The sequence below is a fragment of the Phasianus colchicus genome, chromosome 1 (genome assembly GCF_987193195.1).
Source record: "Phasianus colchicus chromosome 1, bPhaCol1.hap1.1, whole genome shotgun sequence".
Taxonomy (NCBI): domain Eukaryota; kingdom Metazoa; phylum Chordata; class Aves; order Galliformes; family Phasianidae; genus Phasianus; species Phasianus colchicus.
Genome location: NC_143436.1, coordinates 39,911,348 through 39,938,493, shown reverse-complemented (window position 1 = coordinate 39,938,493; position 27,146 = coordinate 39,911,348). Strand labels below are relative to the sequence as shown.

At 36.4% G+C, this 27,146-nt stretch overlaps 1 protein-coding gene across 2 annotated transcripts in view; it reads right to left on the bottom strand.

Moving 5' to 3' along the window:
- Nucleotides 1-27,146, bottom strand: part of SYT1 (synaptotagmin 1) — a 337,296-nt gene that overhangs the window by 240,355 nt on the left and 69,795 nt on the right. For both annotated transcript variants that reach the window (XM_090139151.1, XM_090139144.1), the window contains exon 2: nucleotides 19,870-19,981. The gene's annotated coding sequence lies outside the window, so the exon portion shown is untranslated. The remainder of the gene's footprint in view (nucleotides 1-19,869; nucleotides 19,982-27,146) is intronic.

Sequence of the window (27,146 nt, the reverse complement as noted above, 5' to 3'; positions counted from 1 at the left end):
AGTTTAGAAATGCGCAGCCTTCATTTTGCCCCCTAGTTAATCCATCCATCACACTAAATTATTCAAACTTCAGCAGAATTTCATATCCACATTATGAATTTCTTGGAGGATATGATAGATTTTTTAAAGCAGTTCGTAACAACTGCTTTATTTTTATTTTATTTTTCATAAAGTGGGCAAATAAATTAGTATCACAAGCAGAGTTTGATGTTTGAACCATCAAAAGCTGCAGAGCATATTTCTGCCATACATTTGAACTGTTGTAAATGGTAGTTACACAGTTGAGAGATGAAAGTTGGTATTCCAGCTATGAGGAGCTCAGGTTGAATTTTGTGCCCACCTGGAAGATCCACGAGATGATAAGAGACAGGAGAAGGAAAGTATGGTTTTACAGAAGTCATGCAGACATAAACAGAAAGAATCCATGAGAAATCCATGCTTCAACTGGATTGCTTAAGCAGTATCTAGGTAACCTCAATGAACTTGTAGCATTTTGATGCAGCTCTTCTGTTTCAGACTCAATGTTTCAAATCACAAAACCTTACTACAGAAGCTCTTAGAAAGTAGACTAACCCCATGGGAATTTCTAGCCAAACTGAAAAAAAGCACACACAAGGAGAGAATGGAAATTCAATTAAAGTTGAGCTACAAAAGAAATATTTTCATTATGTATTTCCAATATTTTTTTTCTTTTTTTTTCTTTTTTTTTAAATTTATGTGCATGTTAAGAGACTTTAAGTAAGCAGAGAAATAAGAAAAAAAAATGTTTTCCAGATGTTTACAAATGCCACATCAGATATTACTTTTACGGTAAATTTGCACGATCTACCAAATCAATTACAGGAATCCATGAATAATACAAACACCGAACTGGATGTGAATAAAGTTCAGTATAAACTACTGAATCTACATACTTCAACTTCATCAACAGCATTCTGGCTGTGACAGGTCTTTTTTGAACAAACAACCAAAGAGGCAACATCATGACACTACAAAAAAAGTGAGGCTTTGACATGAAATATGACTTTATATAATATGACTTGATAATAATACTTGACATTCATCAAACAGTTTGAAAAAGTATGGCACTTGACTGCAACCACAGCGTGGTCAAACTTGGGCTTGGAAAACTGAGTGAGTTAGGTAAACTTCCAATTCTTCACTGTAGCAAAAGATTAATTTTAATAGATTGCATTTTAATCAAACTTGAGAAGCATTCTGAAAGACAAATGCAGTTCTTCTGTAGGGCCTTAAGATAGTTTTATAAATAGAAGAAATAAAAACTGAATTGCAAGAGAACAAGTGAAAGCTGTTTTGGGGAGATGGAAGAAGGAGTGTAGCTTGTAAATGTAGAAGTTATTATGAATATGACACTAAAAAAAAAAAGAGAGAAGTGAAAAGGTTGACATATTACAAAGAGGAAAGACCCTTCTGAACAGGGTAAGGGAGAGGCTGCATTTCTTTTTTTTTTTTTTTTTAACTTATTATATATCTGAGAAGAGAAAGTAATTTTCTGTTTTCCTCAGGTAGTGGAAAAATAAAAGAAAACAATTAGACAGCCAAGATGTCTGGCAACTATTGATTATGCTTCCATTGAGTAAGAGAGGTAGTAGATTTTTCTTGTGATTATTGACTTTAAAATACCAAGCACATGGCCAAATATAAAATCTGAAAATCAATTGCAAAAGCTGCTATCAGGAAAATAATTCAGAATAAGCCAAAACCAAGGTTTTACACTCCCTTTTTTTCCAGTAAGCAATATTTCCAGTTCAAAATCCAGTCACGCTAACAAAGACTAATGCATCTACTCAGAACTCATTAATTTTAGAAATGTAGTTTTTACTCTAAATACAAGACTCTGTCACAGGTCTATGTTTCTGTCACTGCCTTTGTTGGCTAATATTTAAATTGATTCTGATTTTCAATAGCCTGCCCATTTATTTTAAAAGCAGTATTATAGATTATATCAAACAGAACAGACTTTTTGAACAGCACTGTGATTATAAATAGCATAAAAGATACACAGCTGTTCCAGTATGGAGAGGGCTACTTCAAAGGCAGTTATAATGTGGAAAAAAATACATGCACATACAAAAATTTAATCCCCAAACCAGTTTTAGCCTCAGTTGAAAGTTTCCCTTAGAATCAGTAACATCCATAATTGATAGTTATCATCACAGATATTAACACAGGGTTTGTACAGAGCTGCTTGATACTAAACCTAAAATGTGCTTGACAATGGTATCAGTCAAACTTGTACAGGAACACTACCAATAATACTTGAGGAGTAGCTAAGAAATTGAAGGGAATCTTAACTTTTCATGATTTTCTTATGTGTTCCAAATCAATTATCCTAAGCATGAAAAAAGGAAAACAAAAAAAATACTTAAAATAATGCTGTATCTCCTGTTCAAATGAATTTGTCATGAACCATGTGAAGTTACCAGGTGATAAAACCCTCTCTTAGCACAGTCTTGGCTTTTATGAGTATTCTAACATAATGCATGCTTTTATTTGTCATCAGAATGAGATGAAATTAATTATATAAACTTCATTAATATGATTTACATATTGAAAGAATTTAATAAAGAAAATATCACCATAATAAAGAGGGCCAGACAGGATAAGAATATGGACAGATGACAGCAACATGAAATTTAACGCAAGAAGTGTCACATACTTTGTGAAGATAAACCAAGACCAACACAAACCTGCATTCAGGTAACGTGGCAAAAAGCAGCAGTGGTCACTTGTACAGAATCATGTGTAACAGGTGTTTGCAAAGGCCTTAGTGTGCATAAAGAAGGGGATTACTTATCAATTGAGAAATAATGGTTCAATTAAACAAAATCCTCATGTCAGAGACTATCTAACTTCTCTGGGTTTTAACCTTTGTAACACCTCTACATATTTTTTAAAGACTTGGTCTCTGAGTTTGAGTTTTTCCTTACAAAAATCAGATAAAACTGACTTAGCCACTTACCTTTTCAGTGGCAAAAAATATGTGATAAAGGCAATCTTAATAGACAACATTCAAGAAAAGATCAAACCTGATGGAAGAAAATTGTTTACTTGGAAAGGAGGGAGAATGTGCATGAGTTGAAATAATCATAAGGCAAAGACAGTAGTACCTATTCAATGGAAATCTAATGAGTTCACAGTTAAAATTTATGTCATTATGTCATGGGTCAACATCTTTTCGAAAATGAAATATATATATTGCAGAGAAAACCAATGAGACAAACCAAATTGCAGAGAAAACCAAACTAGACAAACCAAATTGTTCAGCCTGAAACATATAAGCACTTTTTTACCCAATCAAAACAGTCCTCTCTTTGAACACAAGCTTCTCCCAAAAGCATATTCATTTAGCAGGTAAAAAGAAACTCAAATATTCTTAAAACCTTCTGTAGCTAATGCTTATCATGCCAGCTTTACTAAGTTTTGTCCTTTGCTTGAGTTCTCTGTTTTAAAAACATCAAAAAAATACAAACCACTTTTTCTCTTCAAAAGGAGAAACACTGTCTACAGCCTAACTTCTTTCTTTCTTGTAATTACAGTCTTCTTGCCTTCTCAGCTTTTGCTCACATTTCACAAGTCTATCCTACTCTTCAACCATCCTTGTTTCTTACACGTCCAACAAAAACAGGCTTATCAAATATCTAAGTTGTCGATTTCACAAATTCTTTGAAGCTGCTCCCAAACAACGTGATCTTTATCAGGTCCCAACATAACCATATTCCGATCATAAAGAATCCATTATGTGAATCACAAACCTTAGTTCACATTCGCTCAACTTCCACTACAACAATGTATAGTAATGGACAAAAAGGTAATTCTGTGATAAAAGCATTTCACACAGACATCTGAGTGCATCGTTTGGCTGCAATACCTGAAACCACAGATTGTTTTCAGCGAGCAGAGAGCAAGAGAGAGCCAATACTGTCTTGTACCTAATGAGGGTTCCAGTCTCTAATAATATGAATCTGAATATGTTGCATCTGGAAAGCACAAGCTGGGTTGATGCAGTCTACAGGAAATCTCAATAGGAAATTCCATTCATAATCTGATGATGCTCCAACATAAGCCTTTAGGTGATATCAGAAAACTATTTCAACTGCACTGATATGAAGCCTTCTAACAGTAACGGAAATAACTCATGCACATTTTTACATCTGCTTGTTCTAGAATGTATTGGGGTATTTTATGCATACTCAAAGGTAAGGAAGGTAAGTGCTTACCATACAAAGAGAAAATGGAGACAGAAATATTGTCTCCACAGAAAAAAAAGTGCTTAGGGGATTTGAAAAGCTTTCCTCTTTGGAAGTCTTATTTTACATAAAACTCACAACATAAGTTGCCAGACACTAACAAAGATGTAGGTGCTGCTATCTCAAATTAAAAATTACTCACAATCAGTTGAAATGAAAGAAAAAGAATATACAAGAGGAAGAGTGAAAAAAAACAAACAAACTTGGTTTTATCTTCACATCAAGTAAGATTATTAATATAAACGAGAAAGAAAAACTAAAATAGATTAGAAATACATTCCTGTGAGATGCACTGCTAGAAGAAGATATCAACTACTATAAAAGCAGGTGATTTGGAAGTGTAACAGACCATGCAACTTATTAATACTTCTGCATCCACAAACTTTCCAATATATATTGTCTGCTATTCTTATTTAACACTAGGTCTTCTGCTAAAACATTACGAATGACTCTACACAGTATGTGAAACACCGTTTCTAAACGGAAAAAAATAAATGTTGAGGCTAGAACTCTCAGTAGATGTGAGATTATAGCCTCTTTCTTACTCCCCACGCACTGAAAAATATTACTAAGCTTTCTGCTCATAAACATACAAATAAATCTCAGTCCATAGAAGACAAAATGGGAATATCAAAAAGAAAAACAATGCACAAAACATTTTTTACTTTAGAAAGGTCTTAATTAGCTACATATTACTCTTGTTTGTCATATTTACCCTTTTTTTTTGTTTTCCAAATGTAAAATTGAACGACTATTTAATAGCTAACTGGGTGAAGGCAGCTCAAATTCAATCTTTAAATAGGTAAATTTAACATTTATACACTCTAAAATTCAATGTACTTTGAATGCCAGCAACATATTAGGTAGCCTATCACTATCTATTTAAGTTGTGAAGCCTGCTCCAGGGAAACATGAGGTCCTAAAATGTGATGTAAAGCATTTTTATTCCACTTATTTGAAGTAGATATTTCTGTTCCTGAACTTACTTTGAAATCTATCATAAAAATGAAGCACTACCTACATTCAGTGTTATTGACTTTCTACATACAGAATGTGACACATTATGACTGCGGTTGCAATATATAATATTTCTAATATAATCTCAGGAATGATCTCTGCAATCTTGCAATCCAAATCTATGCCCATATATACAACAGGCTGCTAAACATTACCAAATGCTTACACATATACGAGGGCTGCTCCAAAAGTAATGCCTCCTATTTTATTATTTTGGCTCGTGACATGAACCAGCAAAGTGCACTTGCAGCCCTGAAAGTCATCTATATCCCAGGCTGCATTAAAAAAGGGGTGGCCACCAGGAAGAGGGAGGTGATTGTTCCCCTCTGCTCAGGTCTTGTAATGCCCCATCTGGAGTACTGCATCCAGGCCTCGTGTCCCCAGCACAAGAAAGATGCAGGGCTCTTGAAACTGGTCCAGAGGAGGGCCACTAAGATGATCAGAAGGCTGGAGCACCTCTCCTGTGAAGAACGGTTGAGGGAACTGGACTTGTTTAGCTTGGAGAAGAGAAGGCTCCAGAGAGACCAAATTGTGGCCTTTCAGTACTTGAAGGGAGCATATGAACAGGAGGGGAACAACTGTTTACATGGGTTGGTAGCCATAGGACATGGGAGACTGGTTTTAAATTAAGATGTGAGGTTTAGGTTAGATACTAGGAGGAAGTTTTTCACAGAGAGGTGGTGATACCCTGGAACAGGTTGCCCAAGGAGGTTGTGGATGGCCCCTCTCTGGAGGCATTCAAGGCCAGGCTGGATGTGGCTCTGGGCAGCCTGGTCTGGTGGTTGACGACCCTGCCCATGGCAGGGTGTGAGGTCCTTTTCAACCCAGGCCACTCTATGATTCTGTGATGATTCTATAACAGCAGAGGAGATGGTGGTGGTATGCCAGTAGAGGTTGAACCTTCTCACCCATATCCTGTTACATTTCGTTGCTATATGACAGATGGCAGCAGAGAGACTGTCCAACAGAACGGCATCTGACATGGAAGTGCATATGAAGCAAAGGTGTGTCACTGAATTCCTCCATGTGAAAAAAATGGTGCCCACTGACATTCATGAACACTTGCTGAATGTTTCTGGAGACCAAACAGGGCTGTGAGCACAGTGAGGCGGTGGGTGGCGCGATTCAACATTGGTGACAGTGATGTGAAAGACGAGCTATATTCCGGATGGCCATGCAGACTTTTTATGAGAGCAGCATGCAGACTCTTGTTCATCACCAGCAAAAACGCACAGCTGATCATGATGACTACGTTAAAAAATAGCGTTTTGTAGCTGAGAATTTGTTCTATTAAAACAGAATTTTTGTGCTCTATGTGTGCTTTTCAAGAGACCTATTTGAATATACATACATACATGAACAAGTTGAAATATCTCTTATACACATAACACATGAACACACTCACCTGCAAACCTAGAGAAAATATGACTAGAGGAGATATTCAACATGTACATATACAGCCATAAACATGAAAGTAATGAACAAGATAATGATTTACAAAGAATTTCAATTACTGTTAGTCCTGCTCTCGTGTTTCTTGGGATAGGCAAAGAACATTATTCTAAGATTCCTACAATAATTTAGCAGCAGGGACAATGTGAGCATAAAATAAATATATTGTTTGGCAAGACCATACTACTTTCACTACTAATGTTGATATGGGATATTACTTGAATCAGCTGGAGGCAAAAGCTTAGGGCAATTGAATAAATGGAGAATCAGACTGTTTACAGTTTAGTTACCTTGATTTTGAAGCTGATGCTCAAAATGGTTTCAAAATCACAAAACATGGAGGGTACAAAAAAGATTATTCTAAGCATATTTTCAAGCATAGATAGAATTTAGTGGTTGATAGTCAGGTGTATACTCAATCCCTCATCTTGAAGCTAGAAAGATATTACTATTCCTTGTCCAAAATCATACCTGCAAGTCAAAATAAGTTATTCATGGAAGTAAATTATGAAGAATGAGTAGAAACATATGGCGTGGCAAGTTTTAATTTACATCTCCAACTAACCCTCTGGGGCACTGCTCTGACATGTTTTATTCCCCTATGAAACTAAACCTTTCCATAGAATTTCTTTCCAAATTTGCATCTAGAGTGACATTATTTTGAAGTGTTTTTACTTAATCATTTTTATAGAAAAACAGGCACTGCATCTTAAACATGTAAATTCTTTAATTATAAAGAATAGTAAAAAAGAAGATTTAAAGAAAAATTTCAAAATGTTAAAATTTTCTAATGAAAACCTATTAGCTTATTTTATAATTCATGTTAATCCATGCAATTATACATTCTCACAATTTTTAATATAGAATAAAATGATCTCAAAAACATTAAGCCTCGTTTGGTTAGAAAAAAAGTCAAAAGAAAAAAATATTGGTAAGATAAATATATGTTATGGGAAAGGAAAAATAATATATTTCTATCTTAACTTGCTTTTTAACTTAAAAAGTATTCCCACAGCAATTCATGATTACATATTTTTTTTCATTAGTATCTATATGAGAAGCAGACTAGAAATTGGTTGACAGAAAGTAGTGTAGAAGAACTGTCTAGACCTAACTGTATCACAGAATGATAAAATCACAGAATATCTTGAGTGGAAGAGATCTCAGTGATCATGCAGTTCCAGCTCCTCTGCTGTGGGGAGGTTGGTGTGCCGACCACCAAATCAGACAGTAGATCAGGTTGCCCAGGACCCACCCAATCTGACCTTGAACACCTCCAAGGATGGTGCATCCACAGTTCTCTGGGCAACCTGTTCCGGCACCTCACCACCCTCTCAGTCTAAGTGTTATCCCTGACATCTAAATCTCTCTAATCTAAATCTCCACTCTTTTAATTTAAAACTGTTTCCCCTTTTTCTATCAGACCATGTACGGTGTCAGCTTCCCTCCTGATTATAAGCTCCATTATTATGAGCCTTCCCTTCCCTTACAGGGAGGCTGCAAGGAATTCTTCTCAGAGCCATCTCTTCTCCAGGCTGAACAAGCCCTGTGCCTCAACCTTTTTGCAGATAGTTTTTACTACCTTCCGGGCACGGATAACCAAAATACTCATTGGTCATCTCATGCCAATCCATTTTTAACACCAATATATTACGATAAACCAAAGAGAAACTAAGTCAAATGAACTGGATGGACACGACCTTATCTGTGCCTTCTCAAGTCAACTCACTTCCATCCACTGTCAGATTTCTACATCAAAACAGAATATTAGAAGAAGTACAACTTCTGGAAATTATTGATTAAGCTTCAGCCAAGTTAAAAAAAAAATCAGAATGTAAGGCATGAAGCAACTAAATTGGAATGTTGGGAGAGCACACTTATAAAAATGTTTGGCACTTCTGCTTTCAATCTGAAATAGGCTATGATATGAAATGGCGAAAGGAAAAGCCAAAATAAAGAGTTTTCTCCCAAAATTTGTAAGGTGTTCTGTAGCAGATTTAATCAAGAAGACAAGCTGAATAATTTATCCAAATCTTTATCCTTATCCTTATCTCTAAATATTACACCCCTCTCTCACAAAACTCTGTTTAAACAGACAAATATATGAAGAAGTCAATACTTCCACTGACTTAATATCATATGTAATGGTGGCACTTTAAAGTACATAAGAGAACCACTGTAACATTGGAAAACATTCAGAATATAAATAAATTAGTGATGAACTTCAGAGTAAAGCTGATATGAACCTGTTCTTACATGCACACAGCATCACGCACAATGGCTTACAAGAAAAAATAAGATTATTCTTCAACAAGTCTACAAGGTTTTCTGCCTCTTCATGTTTGCAGAGCGCACATAGTTGACTGGCAATTTTCTTACAACTATAAAGCAGCATAAGAAATTTGGTATGTGAACCTTTGGGGGAATATGAGTTATTTCCTACTGAGAAATTACCTATTGTTTAATGGAAAGTCATTGATCTCTGCCCACCACCTGCTTAGTCTGACTGCTTATTTAACACATTGGGTGATAGCAACACTTCATCTCAGAAATTACCCTTGCTGAAGCTAATGAACACCATGTTGCAACTTTAACTAGATTCAAATTTATCACTAGCCCTAGCCAAGCTGAGTTCTATAGTTGCTGACAGAGACCAGCATCTTTGGCTAGCATTTTAATCCACAAATTCTCTCACTGAAATCAACATAACCAAACGTGTAAAAGTTGGCACAACAATTCTAGGATACAGCGCCTATTTCAAGGTGTCATCCTTTCAAGAGATCTGCATACAATGCTTGGATTTAAGAAAACATGTTTAGGATGCCTTTATGCTACTATGAGTAATTCACATATCCCTATCTGTAAATCTCAGAGTAGATCTGGCTGTGATGCCTATGTCAAATGTCACTGCAAACCTGTATTTCAAGAGGAAAAACAATCTCCTGGACTCTGTTCAAAATTACTTAGATGAGTAAGACCTTCTCCTTTCCTGTAAAAATTCTGTAATCCAGGAAATGCCTGATCAAGGAATTTACAGATTCAAAAGAATACCAGCAGACACAAGTTATGTGGAAGACTGCTGCCCAGGCACTTGTACCTCTTTTAAGTCCTCCTCATTTTCAAGGAATGTACTGATGTGGATGCAGCTGACTTGCAGAAATCAAACAGACTGAGAAACTGGCTGCTCAGCATTATCTACCCAACTTCTTTGTGCTCCTCAAAAACAAACAGAACAAACATTCCTAAGCAGCCATAAGACTAAGCCAGCATTATACACACAGCTGCACACATGAATATATGCTTCTCACACTTCCCATGCAACACTATCCACTCAAGAACACAAGACAGAAACTTGCAAGGTTGATAGCCTTCCATACTGCTTACAGATGTAAATAAAATGCATGTTTTAAAACACCACTGACTGTAGCAAGATCTGAATCTATCTTTCTTTCAGCAGCTCATCCAGTCAATGTATTAATACAGAAATAACCATTTGGTTGCTAGTGGAAAAGAAGCAGCAGAATGCACAGCAGCAGAGAGATTTAAAAAAGATTCATTTTTATATTCGTACATCACTGTGTGGTAAACAAGTGTTTATTTGCTGGGTGATTTTTGAGCTCAAAATTGTACCAGGCATACCCTTGTATATGAATGATGTATTGGCAGCAGTGGAATGAAATTTTGGAGCCAACACCCTTCATTTATAAACTAGTTTGTGCTGAAAGAAACAATTTGTCAATCTTAGTTAACTGTTGTTATTTCCTGCAGAACAAGAACACTAACTGATGTAAGTTAGAGTTCTTCTGTCAAATAAAAGCAGTAACAGCTGTCTTTCACACAATACAGTAAGAATACCTTGCAACTTTGTTGCCAAAACTGATCACATATTGTAAGGATTACCACATGCTGTCATGTTTCTGTTCTTCTGTCTCCAAAAATCCAGGGGCAGATAATTGGAGAATAGCAGCTGTTTGCTGCTGAGCTTTTTTTATTTTATATCAAGCTGTATGGCTTTGTGTGCTTTGGTCAGGAGATTCCCTCTTGGCTATTCTATTACAACCCACTTGAAAGCCACCACAAAAGTTGGACCTGGTATGAGAACTGAAATGCTTAATGCCTTTGATATCAACGTGCATTTTCTCTGTCTAAGGAAAATATATCATCCCTGATCACTGGATCTACATCTTCCATATCTGTGATGATTTTATCAAGGGTATGGTTTTCCCACCTCTGTACCCACCTAATTTTATCAAAGAGGTTGTTAAATAATCATATGACGAGCACCTAGCTCCTATTCTAGTTTCTATCTGGGCTTCTCCTGAGACACAGGCTGTACCACACACCTTGCACAGACTCTTCTGTGGCACACAGCATAGCTTAAAATTGCTTACTGCATCTATCAAGGCATACTGACAGCCTATCAGAAAGCCAAAAATTCTATATTTCTCACACAGCAGATTGACAGCATTGTCCCGTTCAGATCAGATGTCCTGCCAGTGAAACACACAGGTCTCTCCTTACAGTCTTCAGTCAGCACTGAATCTGGCTGCACAAATCAAGAGCTACATATTCAAAGCCTCAGAGTATGACAACTGAGCACATATAGCAACGTAAAGTCAAAACAGATACATATTCCCAAAAAGATATTGCAGCTTCTAAACAAATATTTTTGTTAGAAAGTATCTAATATATCATGCAGAGTAAATTTCCTTCCATGGTTTATAACGTGATTTCAGCAACTTCAGAAATTATTTCAAATTTTGTCAATTCTATTCAGGCTTAAAATATTACCTATTTGTAGCATGCTTTTCTCCATTTATGTAGTCTTATAATGAAAGCTTTTAAAATGGAAACGGAAATGATTTCTGGTATACTGAAGAGTAACTTCTTTAATTACTTAGAAAACTTGAAGACTTAGAAAATTCCCATATTGAGAAGCTCTGATTATAAATACCTTGAAATTTGAATACCAAGGTCTGTAAACAGCTTATTTTGGCTGCTTTGAGATGGACACAGGCCAAAAAAATACCTTAAAATATTTTTATGACTCCTATGTAATCCCAGTACCAAACTTACTACAATAATTTTTCTCTCAAATCACTGATATTTTTTTCTGATTCAAAATTATAGTCTTTTATCAACCAACAATGCACTTTTTTACGTTTTCAGAACCAAACAAAGTAAAACAAGCATAATACAAACTGTTCAAAATCATTACTATTATTCCTAACTTGTTTTTTAAATGACAGTCCAGAGAGGTAGCTAGATCTTCTGGATACAAGAGCGCCCACTATGAAAGCTTAACCAAGTGAGACACATCATACAGTCTTCATTGTACACAGTGGGTTTCTGTGCCAGACACAAAATTAGAAATTATTGGACAAATAAATTTGAACATAAAAACCATTCAATTTTGTTTTTTTTCTGTGATATGTCTAACTCTTAGTCCAAATATTTCCAATATGCACCTATACAATACGTGCACCAGGCTGTACTTATTGTCCATTTCATTACTCACAAGTATCTCAGGGAAAGTCACATATTTAAACATTTTCTATATAAAAACATCCATCGCTTTAACATTTAAATTAGGAACTACAAAGCAAGAGTTCTATCCACAGCTGCCTGTATTTATATGCACAGGTTTTTAACGATAGGGTTGTTATACAATGAGATTGAGTTCTATGTTTAATTCTACGCTTCTTTTCAGCTAACCATTCTTATCTATAAACATCAGATTATAAAGACTATTTTCTTTCTTTTGCACTGGTTTCTTATTGCTATCACATCTTCTAGAATTTGTAGAAAGAACCCAAGTCTTATGTGCCTTGAAAAGTTGAATTACTGTAGTTATGAAGAGAGATAACCATGATGATTAACAATTAACAATATATTCCAAAAAATGTTTGGAAAAGGGAATAATTCCATGAATGAACAAGAGGATCTGTCTTGGCTCACTCCTTGTTCGGACAGTGATTTATTTGGTTTTGTGGACATGCTTCCCATCCTAACACTGCTTTTATGATCTCTGTTGCCTGAGATATCTGAAAAGCTAAGTCTCATGCAAAGCCTTGATGGATGTCTGTCTAACTAATGCATGTAGCCATTATTTTGTATTCTCCTTCTTTATTACATTTTCAGAATCAAAAGGAGATAAGCATTACCAAAAGCCACTGTTATCAATATCAAGGAGACATCCACACAAAAGATGTTTGAACAAAATGAAATTCTACATGTCAGTACTAGACAAGCTGCTGTTGGAAAGTGCCAGATAATTAAATTTTACCGAGAACCACCAATTTTGGACCTCTCATAGTGATGTGATCTGTCAGGCACAGATAAGAATTTGTATTTTAAAGATAGATAAGGTTTCCATATATTTTTTTAAAGGTGCGAACAAAATAAATCAGTTGTTTGTACAAACAGTTCCAACAGTCTGTCATAATATAAAGGACATTGCTAGGGTCATTATGTTTCTGACACTGTGAAGTATATTATAAATAATGAAAGAATCAGTGTTAACCCAACTTTACCACAGAAATCCTGGGACAACAGCAGAGGTTGAATTTCATCTCAGGAAGGTATTCTAATCAATAGTGTGGAGAGCATGCAGCAATAAAACAGCAGGTGGGAACCAGAAAGGGATATGGCAGAGGTGCCTGACCCTGGTCATCACCTGCCACATCTTATGAACACCTTCAGCAAGCTCTGGGGTTTGCCACCTCTGTGGCGCTGAGGTCTCCCTCTTCCACTCCTAATACATCCTGTACATGCAAATCTTGGATTCAGTGATATTTAAAAAGTTAAATATTACTTTTGAATACTTCATGGGATTTATTCTGTTTGTACTTATCATGGTACTTAGAGAGAAGAGCTCCCTTGCAACCGGTATTGTTACATGAACAGAAAATGGGTGTCTGTGAGATCAGAAAAAAGTTTCAAGGTTCCAAAGATTACTTAGGAAGAAAAAGTTTTCAAGAGTATCCTGAGAAAATTACCTTTACTTTCACTCACTGTTTAAACTGTTTGAGAGAAGACCTGGTGTTTGGGTGTGCATACATAGGCATTGTCAGGAGGCTGCAGGGCTCCTCTGTGAAGAGAGGCTGCTGGACACAGCTGGGCCAGCAGCCAAGATGGCGACACCTAAAGGAATATGGATTAGGAAAGGGTAAAAATACAAAACAGCAGAGAGGACTGAGGAAAAAATGTGAGAGAAACAGCTCTGCAGACAACATCAGTGAAGAAGGAAGGCAGAAAATCTCCAGGCACCAAAGCAGAGCTCCCTTCAATCCTGTGAAGCAGGCTGTTCCTCCACAGACCATGAAGAGGACCATGCCTTAGCAGATAATCACATTGCAGCCCATGGAAAGCCCATGATGGTGTGGTTCTTGAAAGACAGTTCTTTAAGGAAGGAGCCATGGTGGAGCAAGGAAAAGTATGAGGAGAAAGAAATGGAAGAGGAAAACTGCTAGGGACTGAGCACAGCCCCATTCCTCCACCTTCTGTGCTGCCTGGGGACAAGGAAATGGAGGAGCTAGAAGTGAAGGAGTGAAGATAAGCCTGGGAAAAAGTGGTGACTGGGGAGCTGGTGTCACAGTTTTTTCTTTCTCACCATCCAAATCCATTTTAATTAGCAATAAATGAAATTGGTCCCTGTCTTTATTCTGACCTATGAATTTTTCCATTGTATTTTCTCCCCGTCCTCGTTGAGGAGGGGGAGTGTGTCTGAGTGGGCATCTGGTGGCCAGCCCAGGTCATCATCCCACCACACCTAGAGATCCAATCTGGAACTAATTTTACTAATTTGGGTAGTTCAGTTATATGAAAGTGACTGGAGCTCATTATCCATTACACTACAGAGCGTGCTGCCATTAGTGATGTGTCATTTGCTGCATGGAAGGAGAATGGTGGTGTCAGCACCCACTCCCTTCTGTCCTTCTCTGTAGGTTGAGTACTGGAATGCTTTCAGGAGCTGGTTAAACAGATATATGGCTTTGCTGCTGCCAAGACAGATGATATTCTGTCCTACTTCCTACACGCACATAACTATTATGCCTTGTGTGTCAGCAACACAGCCTGTCTGCTGAAAACTATTTCGTTAGATCTTAATGCTGAACAACAAAGGAGGACAAGATTACAGTTTCCAGCAAAAGTGTAGTTTTAGGCTATCATAAAACTACAGCCTTAGACTTCTTCAGAGTCGTGATTTCCAATCTACCTTACAAAATAACTAGATAGGCTTGATCCACAGCTGTTCTCCTACCTCTCCACTGGAGATATTTAAAATGCCCTATGTATACCAAATATAAAGATTTTTTTTCTTTTTTGAGGCAACTTGTCACAAAATTTTATGTGTATGACTTGACCAACCCTATGTTGGGATCAGAGGACATTCCAAACCACATTAAACTTATCTGCCTCATCTTCGCAATCTCTTTCTGACCTCTGACAGCTACAATTACTTCAGAAATTGGTGTAACTTCCTGCACTAGTTATATGGAACACAACTGGGTCTATGAAAAGAACTGCTATCCACTTATCTATTATGTATCTTATTATGTCCTATATGTGTTTTTTCTTCCCCTTAGAATCTTGCAAGAACTTACTGCTACAGTTTTTATTGCAGTACAAATTCCCAGTAGTTTTGATTTCTGTAGACCTCTTGGCTTCCTCCTGTACTGATAAGGTGGACCTTCTACCCAAGCAGTTAAAAATAATATTCTACCCAGGTATAATATGCATTTGTAAATATTTGCTTTCTCCACATATCCAAGGTTTTTCTCTTCTTTTCTTTTTTTTTTTTTTTTCCCCAAAGTTCTTTTAGTTCTGGGTTTTTTTTTTGCCTGACAAAAAGTAAAGTCATGTCCCCCCCGCCACATAAACATATGCAGGAAAATGAAGTCTATTTCCTGACCATCACTGATGCTGAGATTGACTGGGAAAAACAGCAGGGACTCCAAGTACCACCTCTGGCTCAGTGAGCTGACTGTTTGATTGTTCTCATTTTATTTAACTGCTATGTATAATTGCTGCAGTTTTAGATTGTCACACAATATATGCAGCACTGTGGGAAGAAAGAAACCTTTTTTGCACCAGCAATTTCATTCTCCTTAAAATGGAGAGTAAGACCGACAGAGCGACACTTTTAACTATATGGCTTTGTGAAAGTTTTATTTTTGCACAAAAAATCCCTTGGTATGTCTGATTCATTCTCCATGGCCAAAAACCAGAAATCTCATTGCAACCTGTGTTGCCACTATAAGATGGTAGGCTACTTTCTGCCAAGCACATTATGCAATTTAATGTTTCAAGAGATTAAATGAAGTAAATTTTGCATTACTGCGCTCTCTATTTCTAATGGATGAATGTATCACAGATCTATGCAAAAATCAATTTTCATTGTTGCTTGAAGGTTTACCTTTAGGATGGAAATGATTACAGAAGGCAAGATGCATCCATCTACAAAATAGGGATTTTCATTTATCAGTGGAAAGTTGGATCCCAGAAGAGAAATTAAGCAAAGTATTAGTTTAGGGAAAAAAAAATATATATATATATATATATATATATATATATAAACACTGTAATACAAACCATCAAAAAGAAATGTTAATACTTAATACCTACTGAAAGCCTTTCTTATCAGACAGGTCTACAAACAGTAGCAACAGTGTTCACCTGTAATGTTGGCATTCTTTACAACAATGCCTTAGCTCTTGATTCTTGAATATACCATGACAGTATGCGAGTGTCTTTCCAGTACACAAGACTTTGTCCAGAAAATCCAGAAACATAATACAATTATTTAAAAAAGGGGAAAAAAAAAAAAGGGGGGATAATTTGGGGAAGCATCATTTTTCTCTAACAAGTTAAAGAATATTCTCCAGTTTGTAATGAGTTTTATATTAGTTTGTAAGACACTTTTTTAGTGAGATATATTTGTGTAAGTCCTAAGATATTCTCCTCTAGCCAAATTCACCGACTGAAGAGAAATTTCATATGGAGTCCTACTTGCTTCCCCATGGTTAGTGGAGTATAATTTGCATGAGAATGAAACAGGAATTCCAGGACTAGTTCTTGTTTTCCTGAAAAGAACTCATAAGAGTGTTGCTTTAAACTAGAATGTTGAGGGTTTTTTTGTATAAATGGGGTCAGAGCACTGAAAGCAGTTGGTCTGGGGCCTCCCTGTTCTGAGCCTGTATCATTTACAGGCATTCCTCTGTGCTCTGTGAGGAGCATCACTCTGCATTTCCTGAATGCCTAAACCAACTACATCAGAACTAACAACTCCTGTAACAGGACAAATGCTATTATCCTCATTCCTATCATCACGTAAAAGCAAAAGTAACACAAAAATTGAAACACTAAACATATTTCTAAATGGAAAGCAGTATTAAAGAGACAGTGTATCAAAAACACTCAAAGGATTATTTTTAATATTTTAATGGATTTTTTAAATAGGAAGATTGCTTGTAATGCTTAACCATCTGCAATTATTTTGTGTCTCAGTAAAAACTTTCTAATGTTGAAGAAGTCTTAGAAGGTACTTCCTAATGACTCTGCTTATTAATGTATCCCCTTTAATCCAATCTGTAACGTAGTACATAGAGACCAACAATACTTCAAGAACTTTCAAAGAAATTCTACGAATTAGATGACGAATTAAAAAGCATTTCCAGTTGAGATTTGCGCAGAAGGTCCTCAGGATTTGTTGTATTTTTAAGTGTTTGGTGTGGATTTTTTTTTTTTTTAATGTTCCTGGGGTCATTCATATTCAATTTTTTGTTTGGGATTGCTTTTCCTCTTCATATTTACATTATAGACATTATTCTATTTCACATGCCTAAGAACCTCACTGTAGGTGATGGGTATATGTGTGTAATCTCCTTAGTAGCAATCCACCTCAGGGCATAAAACAGTCAAATGTGTGCGTGAGTCTTTGAAGCTATTGTTCAGATAGAAATTCAGATTTCAAAACATTTGCCTTCATTTAGATTAGTTTGAGTTATCTATGATAACAGATTTAAACATTGGTGACTTAACTCCCAGATTCATAGTCAGCATTTCATATTCTCAGAAGAAAGTGCCTGTAACTGAGAGACAAGATGGTAAACAGAGATGGAAATTAATTTTATCACTGTGATGAATACACTACTACTTCAATCAAAATCCATTTGCAAGGTTTGGTGGAACATGAACAGATGCTGGGGAATTAAAAAATAAAATATTTTTTCAATCTCTCTCTCACTCTCTCCCTTCTTTTTCCACTGAGAATTCAGCACAGAGCTGTACTTTGTTTTATTACTGAAAATAAAAGGTAGGCTTTGGGCAAAATGACAGCCACTGCAGAAGTCACACATCAAGACTTAGTCTCACAACAATCTGCTGTACTATACAAAAGAATAGTATTCTCTCCAAGTAATTTATTTTCCTTGGGGACAATTTACTTTGAGGACATATTGTTTTGCATTTTCTTGTGGCCTTTCATTTGTTTTGTGAACTTTTGCTGAAAAGTGCCCTGACATTTCATTGTCTTTACGTATTGTTACTTTCCATTTGACCTGTGAATGATCCGCACTCCCACAAGCTCTCTGTGAAACATCTGCACAAACAAACAGGAAAAGTATAAAAAGCTGTAACCCAAATGAAGCCTTAAAGCCCTTGTAAGTACAAACAATTAACTGGTATGGGAACTGTGACATGCAAACAGAAGCCCTGTAAGTATCTTCTGACACTGTTTTCATCTATTAAAAGGGTGATTTCTGTGCAATGTTTCACTGAAATTGCATCAAGCCTGGCAATTATAAGGAATCCTAATAGAACAAGATTGTTTCTCTTACTCTCCTCCTCCCTGGAGGAAACATCAAAGCAACTGGCTGAAGACAGGCTATCGAGGCTACAGCAAGCAACTCTACTTTGATTTAACATACTCAGAAAAGTATTCCAACAGTTTCTTAAAAACAGCTTTTGGGTTAATTTCAAATAGTCACCAAGTGAAGCAGATCTGAAACAAAGCTAAAAAGGGCAGTAATGTATTTTCACTGTTGATTGTTGAAGCATTTTTACATGAAACAGCTGCAATAACAAATTCATTTCCAAATGTTGTATCATTAAACAAGAATAAGAGTTAAGTGACCTTGGAACATCTCTAAAACAAAATACATTCAATTTCCCATCACTACAACAGTTAAACAGGATTTAAATTAGTGGGATGAAGAGGACTTTTACTTACTGATACCTGTGAGTACTGTGCAATTTTACTAACTGTCTTTCAAAAACAAATAATCTCTCTTACCAACGTGATTACTTTACAGGAAATAAAGACCTCATTATTAAATATATTTATGTCTGGACACTACTGCTCACTATGAACATAATCATGATGTTAATTTCATTTTATTCTCCTAAAATCTGAAAAGTCAAAATATAGGGTCTAGAATGCAAGACTGATGTTATAATCACAGCTATCACAACTGCTGATTTCAATGTGCTGTCTACATCACTGGTACGGGAGCTTATGAAATGACTACAGCAGTGATACGACTGACTGGTGGAGATGGAGTTGTACAAACATCAGCTCAAATGGAACTCATTAGCTAAAAATGCATGGGAGACATATTATATCTACAAGCTGAACGATCTCAGTAATGTAGTATATGCAGCTCCCACTGCTGAAGATATTCACACACAAAAATATATGAGCGCAGACTACTGAATGGATAAATCAAACAAATCTTAGTAAGAAATGATCTGTATACTGGTGCACAAAGGCAGATGCCACAGCATATTTTTTTATGATGCAAGGCTGCTCAAGATTATCTATGGATAATGAACCATGACAGCTTGGGATTTCACAAAATGCAAGTTGATGGTGAGAACAGGCAAAAAATACAACTGCATTATGAACAGCCAACAAATGCACACAAACTGCATTTTTGTCTTTCACGTCATTTTGAAATAATTACGTCTTCCTACAAAATTGTATGTTCACCAATCTAATAGACTCTACATCTGAAAAAGCTATGACTTTAAATCATTTATTACCTCCATTTTATTTCTAGGAAAGCACCATCCATTAAAGCATTAACAGGGTACTGAAGGTAAAAGAATCCATGTTTGTTTAAAATACCTTATATGACTGGCATCAACGTAGTTTTCTTTTCACAGGGAAATCTTGAAAGGCTCTATCAGTCAGTTTACAGTTTCTTCACAGCTCAGAAAATGTCCTTTTTCTTTTCTCCCTTTAAGAGAACATTAAGACATTCCATGTAAACATTTCCTGTACCTACACAGCTGTATTTTCCATCTTTGCTCACAAGCAATTGCTGCTTAACAAGTATTTTAATTATACTTGGTTTGTTCAGTGCCTTTCAGCTTCTGATTGTCAGAAGTTGATTATCACTGAAGTTAACCAGGTTGTTAAAATACACAGAAAAAAAAAGACAAGAACAAATTTCCTTCATTGTCGACTCATTTCATCTGTGGTTTTTTTTTGTTTGTTTGTTTGTTTTTTGCCTTTTTTTTTTTTCCCCCCTAATGTGCTCCAATATTGTATATATCTGTGGATTTATTCAGTGAGCCAAGCGTGGTCAATTTCAGTGATGTCACCTACAGCATATTTTCCTGCTGCTGTGTCCCCACAGGGTTCCTTAAATTAGCATGCTCTCTGATTTCATTTGATACCAAAAAGATCTGGAATTGTATGTTTTCTATGCAGTGTTTTTTGTTGTTGTTTTGGTTTTGTTTTTTTCCCCCTTTTTCTATACACAAATAGACAATTCAAAACAGTTAGCTTTCAAGGGCAAAAGTGATTAAAGAAAATTCAATCGTCAGATTTGAATAATTTCTGGAACTACTCAGCTTTTACCATACATTATTTTTCTCCTACAGAGTCTCAGATTCTGGTAAACAAAGAGAATTCACCTCGTTTTTTTCCCCTCAGCTCAGTCTAGAAGCTCCAGCAAAGATTGAATGCATACCGTGCTGGACATTGTTTGAACAGGACTGTTGGAGATCTTTAAGATTTTAATAAATCAAATCCCTGAGACAGGCAGAGGATAGGAAAAAGTGATATCAACATGTTTGAGTCACACAGAATTAATTAATATGCTGAATGTCACACAAGAAATCTAGCTTAAGGAATCTTCTCAGTCTTTACTATCTTGAATTGTTCAGTGCCTTCACCATACACCAGAAAAAGCTATCATCAGGGCTCGTATCTTGCACATGATAACACTATTATTTTTCTTAGTACAAAAAATGGACATTATTTCATTTTGCAGGTCTTGGTAATAGTTAAAACAGTAACAATGCCTAGAAATATGAATACTTCATGCATGCATACTCCAAGTTTTATTGCATACTGTAATCTTCAATGTAAATATTTCATTGAATAATTCAGAAGTTTATTGAAAGTATTTTTAATAGTTTTCAAACTCATTTTTCACTAGCTGTGCTCTAAGAAATCAATGTTATTAACTAAAGCAGTAAAAGCAATGGTATTTTCTATAAATATATAATTAGCTTTCTAAATTTTTTAGGGAGTCCAGCTTACATTAACAAAGAACATTGCCTTGAATATGTTGTCACAAAAGTTATGGGGCAAAAAGGATTTACACTGCCATGCAATGTAGAAAGAAATGAAGAAGGAAGGCAATATTCTCCATATAACTCCAGAAGCAAGGGCTTAAGAAATAAAGATCAGGAGTAAGTAGTTTAAAAATATTCTTTCACAGTGGACTATTATTTTGTACCTTGTGGGCTGTCTGGATAGAATGTATTTATTTAACTAAGCAACAAAGTGAAATTAAACTTACTAGATCCAAACTGTAACAACACTGCTGCAACACTCAAAGTTTAATTCAGCCCCTTTCTGATAGTCTCTAATAATGAGCTAGATATTTCAGAGTGGAGTTACACTTATCTAGCACCTATCTTGTTTTTCAGGAAATTTAAAGGGTCCCTCCTTCCTTCTCTTTGAGCACTTTGAAACTTGTATACCAGAGTACATCCTTATGTTTTGGTTTCCATAATGGAATGGACTGAAAAGAAAACAGTAATGTTTAACACCTAACAATAGGTACCTATTTTTTTTTCCTCTGAGTTTTATTTCTTGAAACACACACAGCCTAAGCTGCATGTTCCTATATACTAGAGCACAGTTCTCGTTGAAGTCTGTTCGATTGCCTTCCTGGCTCATTTCTCAACCTGTCCCAGTTCTCTCCAGCTAGAATTACTGTCTGATGCTAATGGACATATGTTGGCAGCAATAAGTCTGCTACCTGAGTATCCAATTCCTTATTCAATCTGTTCTCCCTAGAGCTTCCTGCCAACACTCTTTTTGCCTGATGAGTCCCAGTTCCCCACTCCATGCCCAATTTGTATGTCCCTTCCCATTCTTTAGATTGACTACCAATCCAATGCCTTTGCTCCTTAAGCCTCGGTCATCATCTCAGCTCAACACTGACAGTTTTTCTCCATTACTAGTGCTCTTCTATCAACTGGGATCCCTATGGGGTACCTATCAGGTACACATAAGCCCAGCTCTCATTGCTGGAGCTGGCTCCTTCCTATCACAGGATATTCTTTTATCAACCTTCTTAGTCTTGCAATACAAGTGTCCTCAGTTGCTCCACAGGGATGCTGTGTGTGCCACAGCCTAAGGAGTTGAGAGATGCTTGAGCATAGCCAACAGTGACTGATACTGGATGGAGACTTTACATCTTCAGTGTTAACAGGTCCCTCCTGCTTCTGTGAAATCTGATGCTTTTTAAAAGCTTTTATATTTGCTGATGTTCAAAGCCACATACTATCAAAACCAGTAATCCTACTATGAGGCAGTAAACCTGATCACATATATAAGGCAATTTTCAAATATGCTTAGTTCTGTGTAGAGATATTAATTGCGTTAAAAAATCCTAGTTAGAAGTAAATATTCCTAAGGAGACAGCAGTTAGCCTTTGGGAGTCAGAAAAACACAGATAACTTAATCAATAAAGTAAGTTTTAGTATGTTAATAAAGGTAACAGTGAAACGTGATCCATGTTTCAACAAGAATTTTCAGGTTTTCTTGCAGGTTTCAAACTCCTTTTTACAAGTCCCTTGGGTAGCAGAATGAACCTCTCTCACTTATTGGATGAACAGTGCATAATACTTTGCGTAATGAAATTAAGCAGCCTGAAATGCATGCGAACATTACTAATGAGACAAAATGCATCACAAGTGAAAGTTTGCCAGAAAACTAGTATCTCTGTGGAAAACCTGTATGAATCTTCCATAGAGATGCAAAATGCAAACAAAACCAACAGGAAAAGAAACCTTCAAAAAGTTTATTTTTGCATTTTGCATCTTACTGTTTTAGTTGCATAAGGAAGATTCATAAGATAGTCACATATTTTAACTGCACCAGTCTTTCTCCATCAAGAGCCAACATCCCCAGTAGCATGAATCTTTTGGTGAAAAAAAACTGAAACAGAAAAAGAAGTTTGCAAGTAACACAAGATCATGGGAAAAAGCTTTTTTTTTTTTTTTTTTTTTTTATATATCAAGAAAGGTCAATGATCAATTTATGAAGGATACTGCCAGAAACACAGGAACATGAAGATAAAGTCACTTTGTTCTTTTTACTTTCTAAGAAAACAACAACAAAAAACCTCCACAAATCAAAAGAATGGTCCACAGAAAAGATTAAGTGTTCATTTCTATAATTTGAGCTAAACAAGGGTATGGCAGCTTTTCCTTAAGAGGTACCCCTTGGCTGAAGGGTACAATTCTGGCCTGCATGCAAACAATAACAACACTGGCTTTCACATATGCAAACTTCTGAGAGAGCCCACAGCTATATTAGAAAGTAGAAGCTGATTCAAAAAGTGAAAGTATTTATCTGTGCACTTTTGCAACATCTCTTATCTGCCCTCTCCACCATAAATGATTTGGGTACAATGCCTTAGATGTGTATTTTCTGTTGCTTGAGATGTTTTTGCACTATTAAACTTTATTTGATGCTTTTGAAAGAAAACAAAGATACTACCTGCAATCAACAGATGTCTAAGGACATCTTGTCAGCAAAGTACAAAGGTTACTTTTAAAGTAATGCCTCCCATTTAATTTCACGGAAACTACAATACATACAAAGAGCATAACAGTCTCTTTAGATAGAGCAAATTTTCAGCTACAAAACAGTGTTTTTCTACATAATCATCCCTATTAGGCTGTGCATTTTCACCAGAGATTGAACTAGAGTCTGCATGCTGGACTCGTAAAAATCTGCACCAGCAGAAGTGACTCACTGTCACTGCTCCTGAAACTCACCACCCACCACCTCACTGTGCTCACATTCACTGTTTTGTCTCCAGAAACATTGAGCAAGTAGTGATGAATGTCAAGGGGTACCACTTTCTGCATAGAGGAATCCAATTCTACATACTGACACTTCCGTGTCAGACTCCATTCTGTTAGACTGCCCCTCTGCTGCCATCTGTCACACAGCAACAAAACATAACGGAACAGTGGTGGGAAGGTTCAACCTCTACTGCCCTACCACCAACATCTGCCTCTGACGTCATGAGCCACGAAAATAAAATAGGAAGCATTACTTTCAGACCAGCCCTTGCATGTTAATCAATATTCAGAAACATAGAATTTATTTTATCTACACCTATTTGTAACTATAATAGTATGTTCCAGTGTGTTGGTGGTAATAATATAGCTGTAGCTCATCTCCACGTCTTTGACTACTACATATCTCTGCTGGTGCTTGCAGTACAATTTGGTGATGCAGAACATTTTTATTACCAACATAAATGCAGCAACCTAAGAATTGGTCATTCTTTAATCCCTTCAGCTAGTTTTCAAATTATATCTCTGGACTGTGTGCACTGGTTTCCCCTTTTCAAAGTTCAGAATTTTTAGAATCATGCAAAGATATGTACAGTTTCATGGAGTTTGACTATTCAGCCAAAAAATCCAATAATTTTAGTTCTGGAAAACAGTAAAGATATTTCATTACTATTTTTCTGCTGACTTCTGACTGTTTTTATCTTCTGTACTAAAAAAATAAACCATTTATTTCAGTCTAAAGCATGGTTATCTCTGTTAAGGTTATCTCTGCTCTGCAACAAGCACAGATATCCGTACAGCAGATGTAGCTCAATGTTTATAAAAATCTCATAGCCGACATCTTAGAGTCATCACCCTGCAAGAAAATGTGCCTGTCCCCACATGACACTATTCAAGCTTATACATGTTTTCTAGCCTTTCTGGTCTCAGTAGGATATTTTAGACTCCCCCTTGGGGGGATATTTTTCCACAGGAGAATATGAACTTCAACTGTTGTGTTTCTATTCAAGTTATACACATTTTAGGAAGGAAATTTTTGTCACTTCTTACTTCTTTCTTAAAATGAGCAAGCAATAAACAGATGCAGATATATACTTCAGTTTGCAGTGGCAAACTATCAGTCTTGATCTTGTCAGTTAACAAATACTACCGTACTTCATTGGCCTTTGTGAAAAATTCTATCATTATTACCTTCCTACTTCCACTTCACTTATGTAAACAGGTTTCTTAGTAACACTCCCTCACTTTATCTCAGATAATTAGCCATGAAGTTTTCTACTACAGCCTAAGCAGATTGTTACAGACATCTTGTTTTGATCTTCTAGAAACTTTTCTCCTTCACATGAAAGCTGAAGCATGCAATAGAAAGTACGAATCAATAGTTCACTGCAGCATGAGCACTTCAAATTTATATGATTTCCTTACATTGTGCCGAGTCCTATCCTCAAATTTTCATTCTGACCTCTCTTACCAACCCAATTCCATACTGATCAACAAATTTACTTGCTACTATGGAACAATTTCAAGCTTAAACCATGAGTGTGTCCTTCAATTTATGAAAGACATCAAACACAAGACCAATCTGATGGTATAGACCTCACTGCAGATGGAAAATAAACTTTCTTTTCATTCTACAAGTGAAAACAACCCAATCACATAAAACTAACAAGCAGCCAAAGGGTAAGTTTTTGAGATTTTGTTTTCCACATCTGTGCATGTGCTCAATTAGCAATTATTAAGTCAACTGATGTGACCAGCTGACAAACTGCAATGCCAAATTAAGAGTTTAATGTTCTTTGCTGACATCCAGCTGAGGTACAATGTTCCACTCTGAACCTATAAAATTCTGCATGTTTTTTCAGGATGTCAAAGCCATCTTCACAAACTTTGGCAATAGAAGCTTACTTTTTATCAAGATTTTGTATGTAATTTCAGGTTGGATTCTCTTCAAAACAATAGCTTATTATCCAAACAGATTAGTTTTTCCCCTACAAACCACTATAATGTATTTACCATACCTCTCCATACATAAAGAAAAAAAAATTCATTTGCAAAGTGTTGTTTCCTAACTACAACTTTTAAAAGGAAGGTTGCTCTATTTCCTTGGGAAAAGATTTATGAACACAAAAAATTGCTGTTGTCATGAAACTATTAAAAAAATATACAATCAAATTAGAAATCTCAAAAGACATGAACCTCTCACACACGTCCAGGCAGAGCTCTCTCACAGCCAGGGATCAGATAAAGATTTTAATTAGCTCCCTTGAAAATTGCTGTTCACATTCAGAATGAACAAAAGGTTCATCATCACTTCTTTTTCATCTACTATCCTGGAAGCTCTGTTATCTCTATACACTCTACAACTCTAAACTCAAACAATCAGCTAGATGCACACATAAAGTCAAATCCTGACAATGAAAAGCTTGGAGCGTGAGTACTATGGGAGTGGGAATCCTATAAGGAGAGGCTGAAATATGTGGGATTGTTCAGAGTGGAGAAAGCTCAGAGGGATCTAATCAATGTACACAAATACCTGAACAGAGAGTGCAGAGAGGGCTAGGCTGTTTTCAGTGGTGCGCAGAACAGGAGGCAATGGGCACAAACTGAACACCAGGAAGCACTTCTGTGCCGTGCAGGTGACAGAGCAGTGGCACAGGCTGCACAGAGAGGCTGTGGAGTCTCCTCCTTGGAGATCTCCCATGGGCCTGGGCACCCTGCTCTGGGTGTCCCTGCTGAGCAGGGGCTGGAGCAGATGGACCCTGTGGCCCTGCCAACCTAAATTATTCTGTAATTTTTTGATTCTGCTTTGCATTCTAACCTTGAAGTTCTTGTTGCCAAAAGAGGCAACGCAGGTTGCATAACTAGTTTTTAGCATGACTCTTATTTGGAAATGGGAAAATGCAGGAATAGCATAGCCAGCTTACAAAGTAAAACCACATCCTGAACAAGAATGACATAAACTACAACATGCACATGATTTTTAAATTAGTTCAGGAAAACAGATACACAGTACGCACCTTAGAAAAGTAAAAAGTGCAAGGCCCACATATTTTTTAAGTATTCACCTTT